The 15,260-nt window shown below is 41.3% G+C and overlaps 1 non-coding gene and 1 pseudogene across 1 annotated transcript; one reads left to right on the top strand and one right to left on the bottom strand.

Annotated features, from left to right (window-relative positions):
• Nucleotides 1-505: 505 nt before the first annotated feature.
• On the top strand, nucleotides 506-13,317 carry LOC117695055 (presenilin-associated rhomboid-like protein, mitochondrial; annotated as a pseudogene).
• Nucleotides 12,248-12,319, bottom strand: Trnaa-ugc (transfer RNA alanine (anticodon UGC)). Its single transcript has one exon. It is a non-coding gene; the product is annotated as a tRNA-Ala (tRNA).
• Nucleotides 13,318-15,260: the final 1,943 nt, after the last annotated feature.

The raw sequence follows: 15,260 nt of genomic DNA, 5'->3' as shown, positions 1-15,260 counted from the left end.
GATGCTAGAAATCTAAGTTTGTTTTCCATATCATACTTCCTTGTTTAAGGTGTAGTTCACATTATGCCTCAGACCATAACTTAGAGTACTTCTAGAGTTTGTACAGAATCTTTGGTGACTGAATCACACCAGTTATATACCCCAGGGAAAGAGAGAATGTAAAAGAAGGAAACTTGTGCATCGCTGGAAGCAGGCATGTACCTTCCTTGAAGAAATCCAGGATCACACTACTGAGAAATATATTGTGAAGCAAGATTGTGGTGAATGCTGTACAGCTCTAGTCTCAGCACTCAAGAGGAAGAGGGTCATGTGGATCTCTGTATTTGAGGCCTGCCACATTTGCAGAGTGAATTCTAGGACAACTAAGGCTACACAGTGACTCCCTGTCTTGACAATCAAATAAAGAATAGTAATATTAAAATGTGAGACTTTCACAACTAACTCTGATGTAGGAATGTGTGTCAATGTAGAGGACAAAGTCCTAAGCATATGTGTCCCAGAAAAGATGTACAAGGTCAGTGATGATCTAATGGCTTCTAATATTGAAGTAGTCCAAGATGACATGACTACCAGAACCTCTGGGACAATTTCTGAGGAGAAAAGGTAGAATCTGGATCTTAAATTATGGTTTTTGTTGACAGATGGGCACATCTCAGTAACCATGTTTTACATTATTCTGTAAAACCATTTCAGGAACAAATAGTACCATTATTCTTAACTTACCTATTTTAGGATGAGGCACACTAATGGGAGATCACACAAACTCAATTACAGGGAAGGAATGAGGTTCTATTTCACATCCTTCTTCAAAGAGTACCTCCTAGTCTCCTATATCAGTGAAAAGTGCCAAAGTCATAGTATAGTATGTTTGTTCCTACTGAGTCAGCAACCCCTGTGCAATGGAGCAGAGGGCATCCCAGAGCAGGAAATGGATTGGTTATAAAAGCCAAGAGGACCATGATTTCTCTTTCTATTTCTTGTGTATGAATCCACACACAGTGGGAATCTATTTTTCTAATATTGAAGTATAAATCAAGGAGACATATGCTAATATGGATAAAAACTGTCTGATGGTCTTTTTCCTTGTTAAATCTCCCATCCACATCTCCCTGCATCACGTTAATGGCTGTAAAGCTTCAATCTCAATGCAAGCATGAGTGTGTGCTGTTCTTACTGAGATACTTCCAGGTGGTCACTCTGACGGTCACAGTGTTTGATTTCAGCAAGTCTCATCCTTTCTATGGCAGGAAGGGGAAAGTTGGGCCAGGGTGGACTTTGTTGACGACCTACCATGTACCATGAAGAGCATGCAGGATTTTAGATCTGTGAGGGTACATCCACTCATTTAGAGATACCCAGTGGTAATAACTAGAGCCTGGAATGTCTCAAAAGCATTTCCTGTTGTCATGCAGGACCCTGCGTGTACTGGTTTCCCTGGCACCCTGGATCCATGGATCCATGGACCTCCATGAGTTGCCCGAATTCTCCTGTTTATGGAACAACTCACTAGCTGGCTTGTAGTTCTGCAATTTTCACAAGGGTCTCCTGATGTCACCTGACACCATCTTTAATAGATGACCTTTCTCACCATTAAATGCTATAATTTTTGTAAACAGAAACATTTTCCCTAAAAATATAAAATGACAAGTACTAAGTTATCCCAGTTGGTTGTTTTGTGTTTAGATTTTTACTTTCAATTACGGGAGAGGAAGGTTGTGGATGTGTCAAACCCAGACTCATTGGATCCTCTGTAGCTGGAGTTGCAGGCAGTTGTGAGCTTCATGACATGGGTGCTGGTAACTGATCTCAGGAACACTGGAGGAACAAAGAGCTCTTAGCTGCTGAAGAATCTATCCATGTATTTTTCCAGTGTCCCAACCTAGGGCTCTTTGAATAAAGGACACACACACACACACACACACACATACACACACGCACGCACACACATGCACACACATGCACACACACACAGAAACACACACACACACGCACACACATGCACACACACACAAACACACACACACACACAGAGAAACACACACACACAGAAACACACACTCATTATTAAGTAGACTTTTATCTATATACATAACTGATTTCTGTGTATTAGGATTCTGTTATATGATAGGGACTGCTAGTGGAACTTCAGATCTGCATGTCGCACTATTTCATTTTATAGCTGCTTAGAAAATAAATTTTCCTGTGGGTATGTGTGCCCACTTAGAAGGCATGATTCAGAGAGACTGCCCTCCACCAGAAGGCCTGCTTCTTCCAGCAGCATGAATATCTAAAGTTCTTAAATCTTTCTGTTCAACTATTTTGTATATCATTTTCATTTGTTTAAACTCTAAGTAATTTAAGAGAACACTTGTTTTTGCAGGTCTGAGAAACTGATCAGTTTGACATGCTTCTGGCTATTTGCATTTCTGATGTCCAGGTATAATGGCTCAGACAGTACTTTGGAAACAGCTGTAACTTTTGAAGGGAAACCTCACTGACCAAGCTGTGTTTATGTTACACGTGCATAAAATGTAAAATGAGGAGAAGGATGACATAATATTCTGAAAAACAAAGCTCCCATAAAAGCCTCCTTGCAGAAAAACGAGGGTCTCTCAAGGAGAGGTAAAGGTGAAGACTTTCACAAAGGCTCTCTTAGCTATAGTGTAGAGGATCTGAGGAATATATGCATGGGCATGTGATATATGCATAGAGCTCTAGTGTCTTTGATGTTTTGCAGGGATCGATGCTTTGAATAAGACTGACTCACATTTTCTATGCTTATTCATTAGTGAGTAAAACTATTTGAGAAAAATTAGAAGGTGTGACCTTATTGGATTAGATATGGCCTTGTTGGAGGAAATGTGGTATTGAATCCAGGTTGAGCTTTGAGGTTTCAAAAAGCCAATGCCAGACCCAGTCTCTCTTTCTGTCTGTGGATCAGTATGTACAACTACTGTTCCAGCCACGTTTGCCTGCAGGTCACCATGCCCCTGCCATGCTGATAATGAACTAACCTCTGAAAGTGTAAGGAGGCCAATTAAATGCTCTTTTTTAAGAGTTGCCTTAATCTTGGGGTCTCTTCACAGCAATAGATCACGGACTATGACAGATGACAGTTTATAAATTCCTGTGTGCCCAAGCTTGAAGTGGAAACTTAAGGGTTCTTTGGAAGTCAGTTGGATGGTGTTTTTGTGGCAAACAGGTGAAGGAATATTTAGCTGAAGTGGATACAAGAGAAAGTCTTAGGCAGACTCATGAAAGAGTGGGTTACAGACCAGTCTGTGCTATACAATGGGATAGTGCCTGAATAAATTTTATTTACTGAAGAGATGAACATAATAACAGGAAATCCTAAAGGTTAGTGGCCCCATGAGGAGAGCAACAATACCAACCAACCAGAGCTCCCAGGGTCAAAACCACCAGCCTGAGTGCACATAGGGAGGGACCCATGACTCCGGCTGTATATGTAGTGGAGGATGGCCTTGTCAAGCATAGGTGGGAGAGGAGATTCTTGGTCCCATGAAGGATGAACACTGAGTTGGGGGGGGATGTGAGTGTGAGGAGGTGGGTGTGGGGAGGGGGTAGGTGGAGGCACAGCCTCATAGAAGCATGAGGAGGAAGGATGGGATAAGAGGCTTCTGGGTGGTGGGGGGAAGTGGGGTAAGGGGATAAAATCTGAAATGTAAATATAATACCCAATTTAAAAAAACAGAATATCCTGGTTACAAAGACTGTAACATATGTAGATCAGTTTTCCTTAGATGTCTCTAGCTGCCTATCCACAAGTTTTAAAGCATAAAACTAAGAGAAAGATTTCTGTTCCTGTCATAAGCATCATTTTGCTCATGATAAGGATATGCTTTCCTGACAAGTCTCCTACATTAATCCTGTACTCTAGGACTGTCCCATCCCCCAGGATTTTCAAAGGTACAAATGCTGGCCACAGTGACACATACAACTCTAACCCTCTGCTGTGAAGATGGATTTCGGGTGAGACCTGCTGCCTTCCAGCCTAGTTACAAGTCTAGTGATCGAACTTTTCCCAAGTGAATAAATCAGAAAGTGATAGAGTAAGTCACCCAAAGTCGTTTTGTGGCCTTAACATGAATGTAAACATGCACATGAACCACACACACACATACAGCCTGACAGACAGACAACAGACAGACAGACAGACAGACAGACACAGTGATACACTCATTCGTATACAAAAATACACATGTGCACATAACCCCCCCCCCACATGAGCATGCAAACAGGCACTCACATACACATGCACAGGCACAAACACACACACTCATACACTCATTTGTATAAACAAAAGTATATATTCTCAATCCCCCCGGACATCTATGCACACAGGCACAGACACAAGCATAGACACACACACACACACACACACACACACACACACACTCACACACAAATAAAACCTAATCCACCATGAACAAATATTTTCAACTTTGCCTGTTAAAATGATCAGCATGAAAGAATAATAGTAAAACAGACCACAAACACCAGGATGCTCTTGAAAGTCACCAAGGAACATAGTGTTTGGCTGATGATTGACAGAGAGTGAAGGTGTCTGACAGGGAGGGATCTATGTAGTCATACCATAGTCTTCTGGAGAGGGGTTGGAATATGTGGGAAACACACCTGAGGGCCACAGAATTCAATCCCAGTATGGATACCATATTCTCCATAAAATGCCCCTGTATATACATTTTGAACTGCTCACTTTACACTGAGTGGAGATGAAGTGAAATGTTGAGCACTAGATTTGTGGTAATGCATGAATGGAACTGCTCTAGTATACCCAGGAAGCTTCCCAACACACTAGAAATACATTAACTTGGGGATATTTGCTACTCTGTAAAACATCAGCCCCTTTCATTAAATTGTAAGAATATAGTGCTGCCACCTCGTGGGTATCACAAGAACTACATCAGTGCAAGTCAGGTCTGATGTATTCTGTATGGTGGGGAGGGGAAGAGCATAGGCTGGATTATATTCTCATGGCATATAACACTTAGTATCTTAGGTATATCTAATATAAACCCGAGATTGGAACCCAATCCTGGTCTAAGGTGAATATAAAGAATAGACATGATGAAGCTGTAGAAGCTAGTATGACAACACGCACATGCATGCACACACAGAGCACACAGAGGAAATCCATTTGTCCATCTCACTCATTTGCTCCATGAAACTGAACACAATCAATACTGTCACTATGTACAGAAGATATATACATGTGCATCCTCTGTCAATGATATCCGTGTGTGTGTGTGTGTGTGTGTGTGTGTGTGTGTATACAGGCATGTAAATGGCATAGTGCAAGTGTGGAGGTCACAGGACAATTTTAGTTTAGATTTAGTTCTATCCTCAATCTTTAGAGTCAGGGTTTCTCTTTTTCTGCTGCTTTAGTATACTGCACATAGCACATACTCCAGGCTATGTGGCACACAAGCTTTTAGTGAGTTCTTATGCCCCTGTCACCCATCTTGTTGTTGGAATCCTGAGATTATAGATTGTGAGGGCCACATCTGGCTTTTTTCCGTGATTTGTGTGATCTGAACTCAGATCATGAAGCATGCATGCCTTTGAAACAAGCACTTTTACTTGTTGAATCATCTGCAAGTTATAAAAGCCATCCTCCCTGCTCCTTAATCTTCTTTAAAATTCTAAGTCAAATGTGTCTGTGTTTTCTTCCCTTTTCTTTTTCAGACACCAGTGAGAATCCTGAGCCTGCCTGTTCTGACACTCTGGAATTCTCCTTTCTTATATGAAGGGCTTAGGCATGCCCATCATTTACCTCCAGCACAGTAAACTACTGACTCAACTGATGAAACTTCCTGCTCTCTTGTACCCTGACTCCAAAGGGATGGCTTTCTCTATTTCTCCTATCCCTCTCTTCTCTCCTGACAGCTACCAAAACTTACAGCCTGTCTACTTGTTGAGCTCTTCTTTGCAAAATGATAGGTTATTCTTAAGAATAAAAGACCTCCAAATTGTCCCCACTGTAACAAAAGTGTCTATTTAAATGTTAAACTGAAAGTGAGTGTGTTAGAAAAACAAACTCCAAGAAGAGTTGCATGGTGTGTGACTATAATCACTTCCACAATCAAGAGGCAGAGACTGGAAGATCACAAGATGGTCAAGGTCGTCCTGCACTACATAGTGAATTCCAGGCCAGCTAGAAGTATATGTAAAAGAAAACCAAACCACAGAAAAATATACACTAAAGTAAGAAATAGCACATACACATGCATGATGGTTGGTTTTGTGTCATCTTTACACAAAGCAGGGTCATCAGAGAGGACAGAGACACAACTGAGAATATGCCTCCATAAAAATATGCTGTAGGCAGGCCTGCAGAGCATTTTCTTAGTAAGTGAATGATGGAAGGTGGTCCTGGGTTCCATATAAAAGCAGGCTGAACATGTGAGTAAGTCAGTAAGCTGCATCCCTCTTTGGCTTCTGCATCAGCTCCTGTCTCCAGGTTCCTGCTGTGTTTGATAACCTGCCCTCACTTCCTTTGATGATGAACAGTGATGTGGAAGTGTAAGCCAAACAAACCTTTCCTTCCCAACTTGCTTTTGGCCATTGTGTTTTTATCACAGCAACATTAACTTCATATGAGACAAAAAGTGAAAAATGTCTAAAGAATAATGATCTTATACAGAAATAAATGTAGCGCAGGGCTTAAACTTTCAAAATGCTCACTGATAAAACACACTCAGTAAAGTAAAATGTCCCATGGTTTTTCTCGTTTATTGAATCAAGAACTATATGTGCATTGTGAGTGTGGCTTCAGTGTGTGTGTGGACGAGTGTGTGTGTATGTCTGTGTGTGTTTTTGCAGGTCATGAATCAAGAAAGTGGACCACTAACAGAAGTAGCCAAGATTTGAGGATGATAGAAAGAGAGAGGACAATAAAATATGTGACATTAAAGCAGAAGGTACATTTAGGTGTGAAAGGACACAGAATAGAAAAACAGATATGCTGAAAATTTTGGAGTAAATCTAGACACCAGAAAATAGAAACAAAGAAAACACCATGAAATCATTGAAAGTTCTACCCTGTTTCAGGTAGAAGAAACACACACACACACACACACACACACACACACACACACACACACACACACACAATTTATTTCAAGAAGTCACATAGCCCAGAGGATGTAGCACAGCAGATGTTGACATAAACCACCTGTCCCCCTTAAATTTCTATGTGTAGATAAAGTATTCTTTAGGACTTTAAGGGAATTAACACAGAAAATACAAAGAAAAACTGGTTTGTTGACATGACACATACTTTTCATCAGGACAAAAGGAAGTTCTTAAAAGAGAGACAAGGATACAAAGGGAAAAGAGAAACACTTGGAAGACAGTACAACATAAAGACTGGAGAAAATGCATTGACAATGTACAAATTTCATTTCCTCTTCTTATCAATCTGTGTGTTGTTTGGAGCAAGAAAGTATATGCTGTAGTGCAGTGTGGAGTAGTGTGGTGTGTGCTGGTGTGCTATAGTGTGATGTAGTGTGTTGTAGTGTGTTGCAGTGGTATGCTCTGGTGTGTTGTAGTGTATTCTAGTGCGCTATGGTGTGGTGTGATTAGATGTGGTGTTGTGGTATGAAGTGATATTGTTCTCTAAAGATACAGGTTATATGAAGTGGAGACTTTACTATTACATTGGTTGTTGGAGACTGGTTCTAATGGTTGATTCAACTGGGAAATGTGTGCCCAAAACTTAAAGGTCTTTAATTCCAAAGGGGTTTTGATTGATCAATGTAGATGCCAGGGGCCAATGACTGTGCAAAGAGAGATGGGTCAGGACCACAGAGTTGCAAATGCTAGGAATCAAGAGGGAGGAGAAAGGAATCACCAGGACATGGGGGAGAATGATGGATGGACATAGGAGGTTCAGTAGATAAGGCCAAAGAGCCATGTGAAATTTCTGGTAAGTGGCCACTGGCCACTTCCTTGATTGGACATGGGGTAGCAGGGGTAACTTAGGAGTGCCTTTAGAAATTGCCATTGAGGTAGCCAAGGCAATTACAATTTAACTGGTGTGTGTGTGTGTGTGTGTGTGTGTGTGTGTGTGTGTTCAATATGAAGATCCCAAAGATTCCCTGCGCAAGTAGTTGGAAGTGCTTCCCATGTGGAGAATAAAGGGTGTATTAGGAACTCAACACTACATGGGAAGATTGTGAAGGAATAATATTAAGAATGAAACCAGAGAGAGCTGGACATGCAGCACACACCACATGTGAGGACCACTAATTTAGTACCTTATCCTTGAGTTCTAGGACACCTGCTGTAAAAGAATTACTCCACAGAACCTCTGTCACTCCTTCTTTTTGTGTTTGCACAGTGTTTTTGTACATGGAATCACACTTAACCTCAAAAGACTGCTGATGAACATGAGACAGAATATGGATAACCTGTTAAGTAGGATAGGATGGTGGAAGAGAAAAATCCTGCCCAGAGCAAACACACATTCTATACATGCATTCAGACCGGGAATCTCCACAGCACACTGCATTCTTCTCAATGAGCTCATGCTTCTGGGATACAGAGATCAAACCTTTCTCTGTCACACTGGAAGGTAACACACAGGAAAGAAACATGGAGTAGAGGAAACCAGGAGGAGAAAGCAGCTAAATCCCAGAGGATGGAATGATGGTGGCTTGTCTGGCCAGACTACTTCAGTAGAAGGAATACAGGATCACTTTTTTCTTCCTAGTTGATAACCCTGGACACACCCAGCAGTGCCAGGGAATATATACACAGAGTGGAAGTGTGAGCTTGTTCATTTACCATTACATTTCCAGGTGCCCTGGCTTTCCATGTACTATACAAAGGCACAGAGTGAAATGTTCAGACTCAGGAAATACTGCAGAGGCATCAGATGAAGACACCATGAAGTCCACTGGCCAATACTGGGTCAAACTGAGCTTCAAACTGTAGAATAGCAATATGAGTGGGTAACAGTGTGAGAAAACATGGGTATTCTGAGCCATAGGGATATAAATCAATATGGAGAATAAAGAAGCAATGTACTAAACACCAGATCACCTTTGAAGAAGTAGCAATAGAATTTTAACACTGAAAAGATATCATCACAGCTATAAGTGATTTAACTAACTTTCATGACTATATTATTAGTCCCTTCCAGATTTCACAGGAGTCATTTAGGCGTCAACATTAGGACACTAGGCAAGCAATGCAAGGGGTAGTAGGTTGTATATCACATGTCCTTCTAATATATGCTGGCATCTGACTGTGAATGTCATGAGTTCATAATTTAACCCGTAATGTCCTACACAGAGAAAAATGTGCCTTGTCTCCAAAGCACTAAATTTCCAGTCAGCCAATCACTCTCTGCAGACCCAGCTTCTTTCTCAGAATCCCTGTTCCCTCACACGCTACTTCTCTCCCCTCACTAGTCTAGCTTCCTGGTATCCATTAAGTTGTTGCTTGAGAGGGGAAGAAGTCCAACCACATCTTCCAGCAGACTCACCAATATCCATTACACACAGGATGCTGAAAGCCATTCTATCACGTTCTTTCAATGTGAGTCTTGTGAAGATAGCATGTAGACTCGACTCTGGGACATGCATCAGTTTCCTTCATAGACTCAGTAGTCTCTGCATGCTCTTAAGTAGATAGGGGCAAACTGCATTAAACAACACATAAAGTCTCCATCATTGAGTGGTCCCTGGGGATCATTTGTGAGTGTCCTTGACATTTGCTTTCTGACAGTTCACAGAAAACTAAAAAATTGATGCACAGAAAGTGTAATAAACAGTACTTCTAGTTTAAAATAATTCCATTACTATTTGAATCAAATGTGTCAAATGTTTGTGAGTAATCTGGCTAAATAGACCTATACTGCCTACATATTAGAACAGCTCAGAACATTGCTGAATTACTACATCCAAAATCCAGATGATATATGCCCATCGGTCTGACAATTCATTATTGGTAAGATCTCTATTGCTTAAAAAATGTTCTACATGTTCAATGCAACAATAATATGAATAATACTATTTATTTTAATTGGGTTTGCTAATTCCAAACCTCACAGATATATGTATAGAAGAAGGAAGCTAAGAAACAAAACAAAGACAGAGAAGAACATTGCCTGAAAAGAGACCTCCATATGGGAGTAAGATTACTAAGCCTGAATGCTATTGGAACAAGGTGGACAAGTCCAGAAAGACTGAAATCAACAGTCATAGTTACACTCACACTTTTATAGACAACTGCATATTTTGAGGGAACATTTCTTAGTGAATCCCATGCTCAAATCAAGCTTGTGCGTAGACTGGGCTGAGAAGACCTGAATATAATTTAGCTACAACCCCACCAGGTGCTGGGATTTTGGGCATGTGTTCTATGCCTGACATCCTGGACAACTGATATTTGATAAGAATGCAATTTCAATTTTATGCAGAGAGGATTGTCTGTCTGCGAACAGTGCTGAGGTAAGCACATATGCATACCCAGAAATATAAATAATGGGCATGTAGAGTTGGCACAGTGGTTAAGATTACTGTCTGCTCTTCCAGGGGTCCTGAATTACAATGCCAGCAACCACATGGTGACTCACAACCATCTACAGGGGGATCTGTTGCCTCTTCTGGCATGGTGGTGTACCTGAAGATACAACACTCCCATAAATATATTAAATATTAAAATATAAATTTGGAGGTACACAGTTATCAAATAAAGTATATATCACAACACAGAAAAAACCAGTCTCTATCACGTGGTGCTACATGAATATTTCTCAGACAAAACAGCAAGGAAAAAACAAAATTGGAGAACTGGAGAAGGTGAAATCTATAAAATATAAAAGTTTCCATAGATTAAACAATGAGAAGCTTTCAGTCCATGACTAGGGGAAAAGTTTGAACAGTTCATATCCAGTAGCAAGTTTTCTGGAACTTGCCGAAAAGCTTTCAAAAGTCAAGCAGTAAACAGAAATTGAAAAATGTGAAAGGTTGCACATGGGCTGTTGTGTGAACTGGGACATTGAGTAAGATTGCTCATTTTATAAGGGATTTGTTAGCAAGACTAACAAGTCAGGTATGCAGACAGCAGCATGGCTGGGGCTTCTGAGGAGAACCAGGGTCACTTGGTAGAGTGGGTACCAAAAAAATCGACAACTTAAAATTTCTGGTTAATCCAAAGCACATAGGTTTTCCACAATTATAACCCCATCACCACGAAGCTGAGGTAGGAGGATCATTTAGAGTTCTAAGCCAGGCTAGGACACCATGATACTGTCTCAAAACAAAGCAAACCTGGAAGTTTAAAAAAAAACAAAGGAACAAAACCCAACACCACCAAAAATTAGTAAAGAAAGGAAAAGAAAGTATTCTAGCCAACTGCATATGTAAATAATCATCTGAGACATCTATACAGGACCATCATAGACTATTGTTTAGAATTTCCACTTAATGTCCCACCTCTCATACCGGTTTCACTTGGGGAATACTGGGACCACAGTGTACACACTCTATTCTCTCCTATCTCCCCCTCCTCACATCCCCTCCCCGGAAATGGCACCTGTGCATCATGGTACAGAGCAGCACCCTCTGAGAGGCAGACTGCCCTATGTCTCTCTCTTTCTGGAGGGGACTCACTAGCCACAAATCCCAAGGTGGAAGTGAGCCAACTCAGGTCTGGGATCCCTGCACCTGTCTTCCCACCCTCAGGGACATTGAAGTGTTCATCTCTGGGAACCCACAATCTTGGTAAGAGAGAATGCTTCTCTCACTGCATCAACTAGGTCTCCATTGAAGAAGGTCTCCAAAAGACCCCAGGTTACTATGACAACCATAAGGCTCCTCTCTCTGCTCAGTACCTAGGAATGCTCGGCCCAGCCCTTGCTTTCTTTTTCTTAAAGCAGAACTCATTCACCCTTGTTATCTATCTATGACCTGAGAAAGCACATCCTCTAGGCAACTGCCACCAGCATGAAAGCAGAGCTTTGGTCAAGCTGTGACCAAAACCTATTCCTGGAGGCTTGAGCACGCTGTACTCCCCAGGCTATGGAAGTGTCCGTGGAAATGTCATCAGGGTTCTAGAGGAACACTGTTGTCATGGACATAGATGAGCTCTTTTATCATAGTCTCCGGTTTATGGCGGTTTCCATGGAAATGTCTTCCATGTAGTGACACCCTATGTAAAAATAAAAAAGGCCCTGACAAGAAAAAGTGTAAAGGTTTGGAGATACCGGGAATCGAACCCGGGACCCCATGCATGCAAAGCATGTGCTCTACCACTGAGCTACATCCCCATACCTACGTAGACCCTCATCAAACCCTATATCAAGCCACAATCCCGGAAGCTGCCTTCCTTTAGCTTCAAGGCATCTGCATCATTTCTTTCGGAATCATTCAGGATTTCTTGTTTACTACTTTTATGGGATTTTTACATTATTGCTTATAGGAAAAAACAATCTCTATTCAATGAAACAAAATAATATGAATAGTAACAAATTTTATCTTCTTTCAAACATGGCACACCCACAATAACTTGACTATCATGACAAAGTAATTACAATGTCTTTCTGCAGGGTTAGTAACATCACACCATTTTGAAGCAGGGGTTCTGAAGATGGCATTGCGAGGCTGGGTACAGAGAGGCCAGCTGGGGCTACATTTAGCCTTATGTCCCTCCCTTCAGGGGAGCCTACCAGGAGCCCTCTGAGACCTGGGCCTCATGACTGCTCAAATGTAGGTTTGAACTACTTCTTCAGCAAAAACATACATTTAGAAAGGTACAGAAGAAGGTTGTACCTTGAAGATCAGACACAGCGTTACAGAGACAATCACACAGAATTGCCTAGATCCCGCCCCTTGAGGAAACAGTTTTCATCCTTCCCCTTAGATTATGTGATCTCCTGTGAAGCCCCTTTTCTTCACTTCTGGGCGCACAGGCTCTGCATTGGGATCAGCTGCTATTTGACAGTTTCAATCACTGATTTCCAGGGTGCAGAGGTACGTTGATGACATGAAAGCTATCTGGTTGGATGGCATCTGGCCACCACAGGAAGTAGATCTCAGAACCGAGATTAACAAATGGTGCAATAGCCTAGGTGATATGCAGAGGACCTTCACAGCCATCATAGCCACAAACGCCCTCCTAGTCTGTTTTATGGAGGGTGCAGTCCCTGCATTGACCATGATCAGATACTTTACATCCAACCCAAACTCGAAGGTTCCTTGTTCTCCAATGTTGCTGTCAATGTTCAATCATTTTTTCTTCTTTCTTTTAAAATTTATTTATTTCTAACTTTTTTGTTTATTTACATTCCAAACATTGTCTGCCCTCGGTCCTTGTCTCATAGTTCCTCAGCCCATTCCTTCTCCCTTTTGCTGTTGTGTGTGTGTGTGTGTGTGTGTGTGTATGTCGATGTGTGTGTGTCTGTGTGTGTGTGTCTATGTTTGTGTGTGTGTTTGAGAGTGTGTGTGTGTGTGTGTGTGTGTGCAGGTCATGAATCTAGAAAGTGGACAAACAGTAGTAGACAAGATGTGAGGAGGTTGGACAGAGAGAGCACAATGAAATATGTGACATGAAAGTAGAACGTAAATCTACTTCTGAAAAAACACATAGTAGAAAAACAGACATGCCGAAAATTTTGTAGTAAATCAAGACACCAGAAAATAGAAACAAAGGAAAACATCTTGAAACCATTGAAAGTTGTACCCTGTTTCTGTTAGAAATCACACACACACACACACACACACACACACACACACACAATTTATTTCAAGAAGTCACATAGTCCAGAGAATGTGGCACAGCAGATGTTGAAATAAACCAGCTGTCCACCTTGAATTTCTATGTGTAAATAAAGTATTCTTTAGGACTTTAAGGGGATTAACACACAAAATACAAAGAAAAACTGGTTTGTTAACATGACACATACTTTTAATCAGGACAAAAGGAAGTTCATTTTTTTAACACTCCAAACATTTTCTTTATTTCATTAGTATATTCATTGTTTTTGTTGTCATACGTGTCCACTTCCAAAGCCCCAACCCTGGATAGAATGAGGACTCCAGCAATGTAACAGGCAAATATTTACATCCTGTCCTGCCAAGTTCCCCCCAATTAACAGCCTGTCTTGGGACTGAAAGTTATGAGAAAGCCTTCTAACATGAAGACCCAGCCCTGGAACACCCTGTAACAGTTTCTCAAAATCTCTGGATACAACCAATTTCCAGCTCCAGACTCCCTGGGCCCAAGGAATCCCATATCCAAAATGTACCTTCTAAGATGTCCCTGCAGCAAACAAAGGCAGGGAGACATTTCCATAAAGCCTACCATGTGACCCCTGGCAGTAGTTAATCTGAGGCAATGACAAGAAGAATGGGACAAGCTCATGTTTCACAACACTACCGAGATCCCCAGACTCCACAACTTTGACCCTATGTCCTAAAATCAGAATCTCAGAGTAATTAGTTGGTCACACATGTCTTCAGTTCCCAGAGGAAGCCTGCCAAGAAACTCCTTGTACACCATTGAAGAGGTACCACAGGGCAAGCTTCCAAGGTCACCAGGTCTGTTGAAACATGACCTGCTGGATGACATGTTCAAGGTAGATCATCTGAAATGGAGAATCTTGGACACTGTCAGAGGCTAGCCCTCTGCTTCGTCCATCGCTCTTTGATGCACCTAAGCCCATGTATGGAGCAGTGAGACAGTGATCTCTGGCTACTCCCTTGACCCCCAAGTTTTGTCTAGATGTTTTCACAATATAGATGTTAGAAACTGATTAAGCGTCAGTGTGGATGAACTGGACTACAGACATTCCACTTTATTTCTCAGTCTTCCAACTTAGAAAACCCAGGGGGCTAAGAACAGCAAAACAAGATATTGACCTCATGTTTAATTCTCATCACCTACGATTTCATGTGAGGCACACAGCTCTTCTCTAGGCACATCCCTTAGACTGAGGACAATTCATCTAGCTCATCCTCCTGTCTCATTTTTTTCTGATTTTTTATTTTATATTTTATTTACATTTAAGATGCCATCCCCTTTCCACATTTCCCCTCCCTAGAACACCCCTGTCCCATGCCCCCGCTTTCCTTTTTGCTTTTATACGATTTTTTTAAAATGTTAATCAAAGGATTTATAAGTTTGGTAATGCTCAATCAGAAGTGTAACCCAATACCCAACCTAGATACAAAAACTATCTTTGACTGGTGGAGACATGTGAACATCTGCCT

This window comes from Arvicanthis niloticus, chromosome X (assembly GCF_011762505.2).
Source record: "Arvicanthis niloticus isolate mArvNil1 chromosome X, mArvNil1.pat.X, whole genome shotgun sequence".
NCBI classification, from domain to species: Eukaryota; Metazoa; Chordata; class Mammalia; order Rodentia; family Muridae; genus Arvicanthis; species Arvicanthis niloticus.
This window is presented reverse-complemented; position numbering and strand designations above follow the sequence as displayed.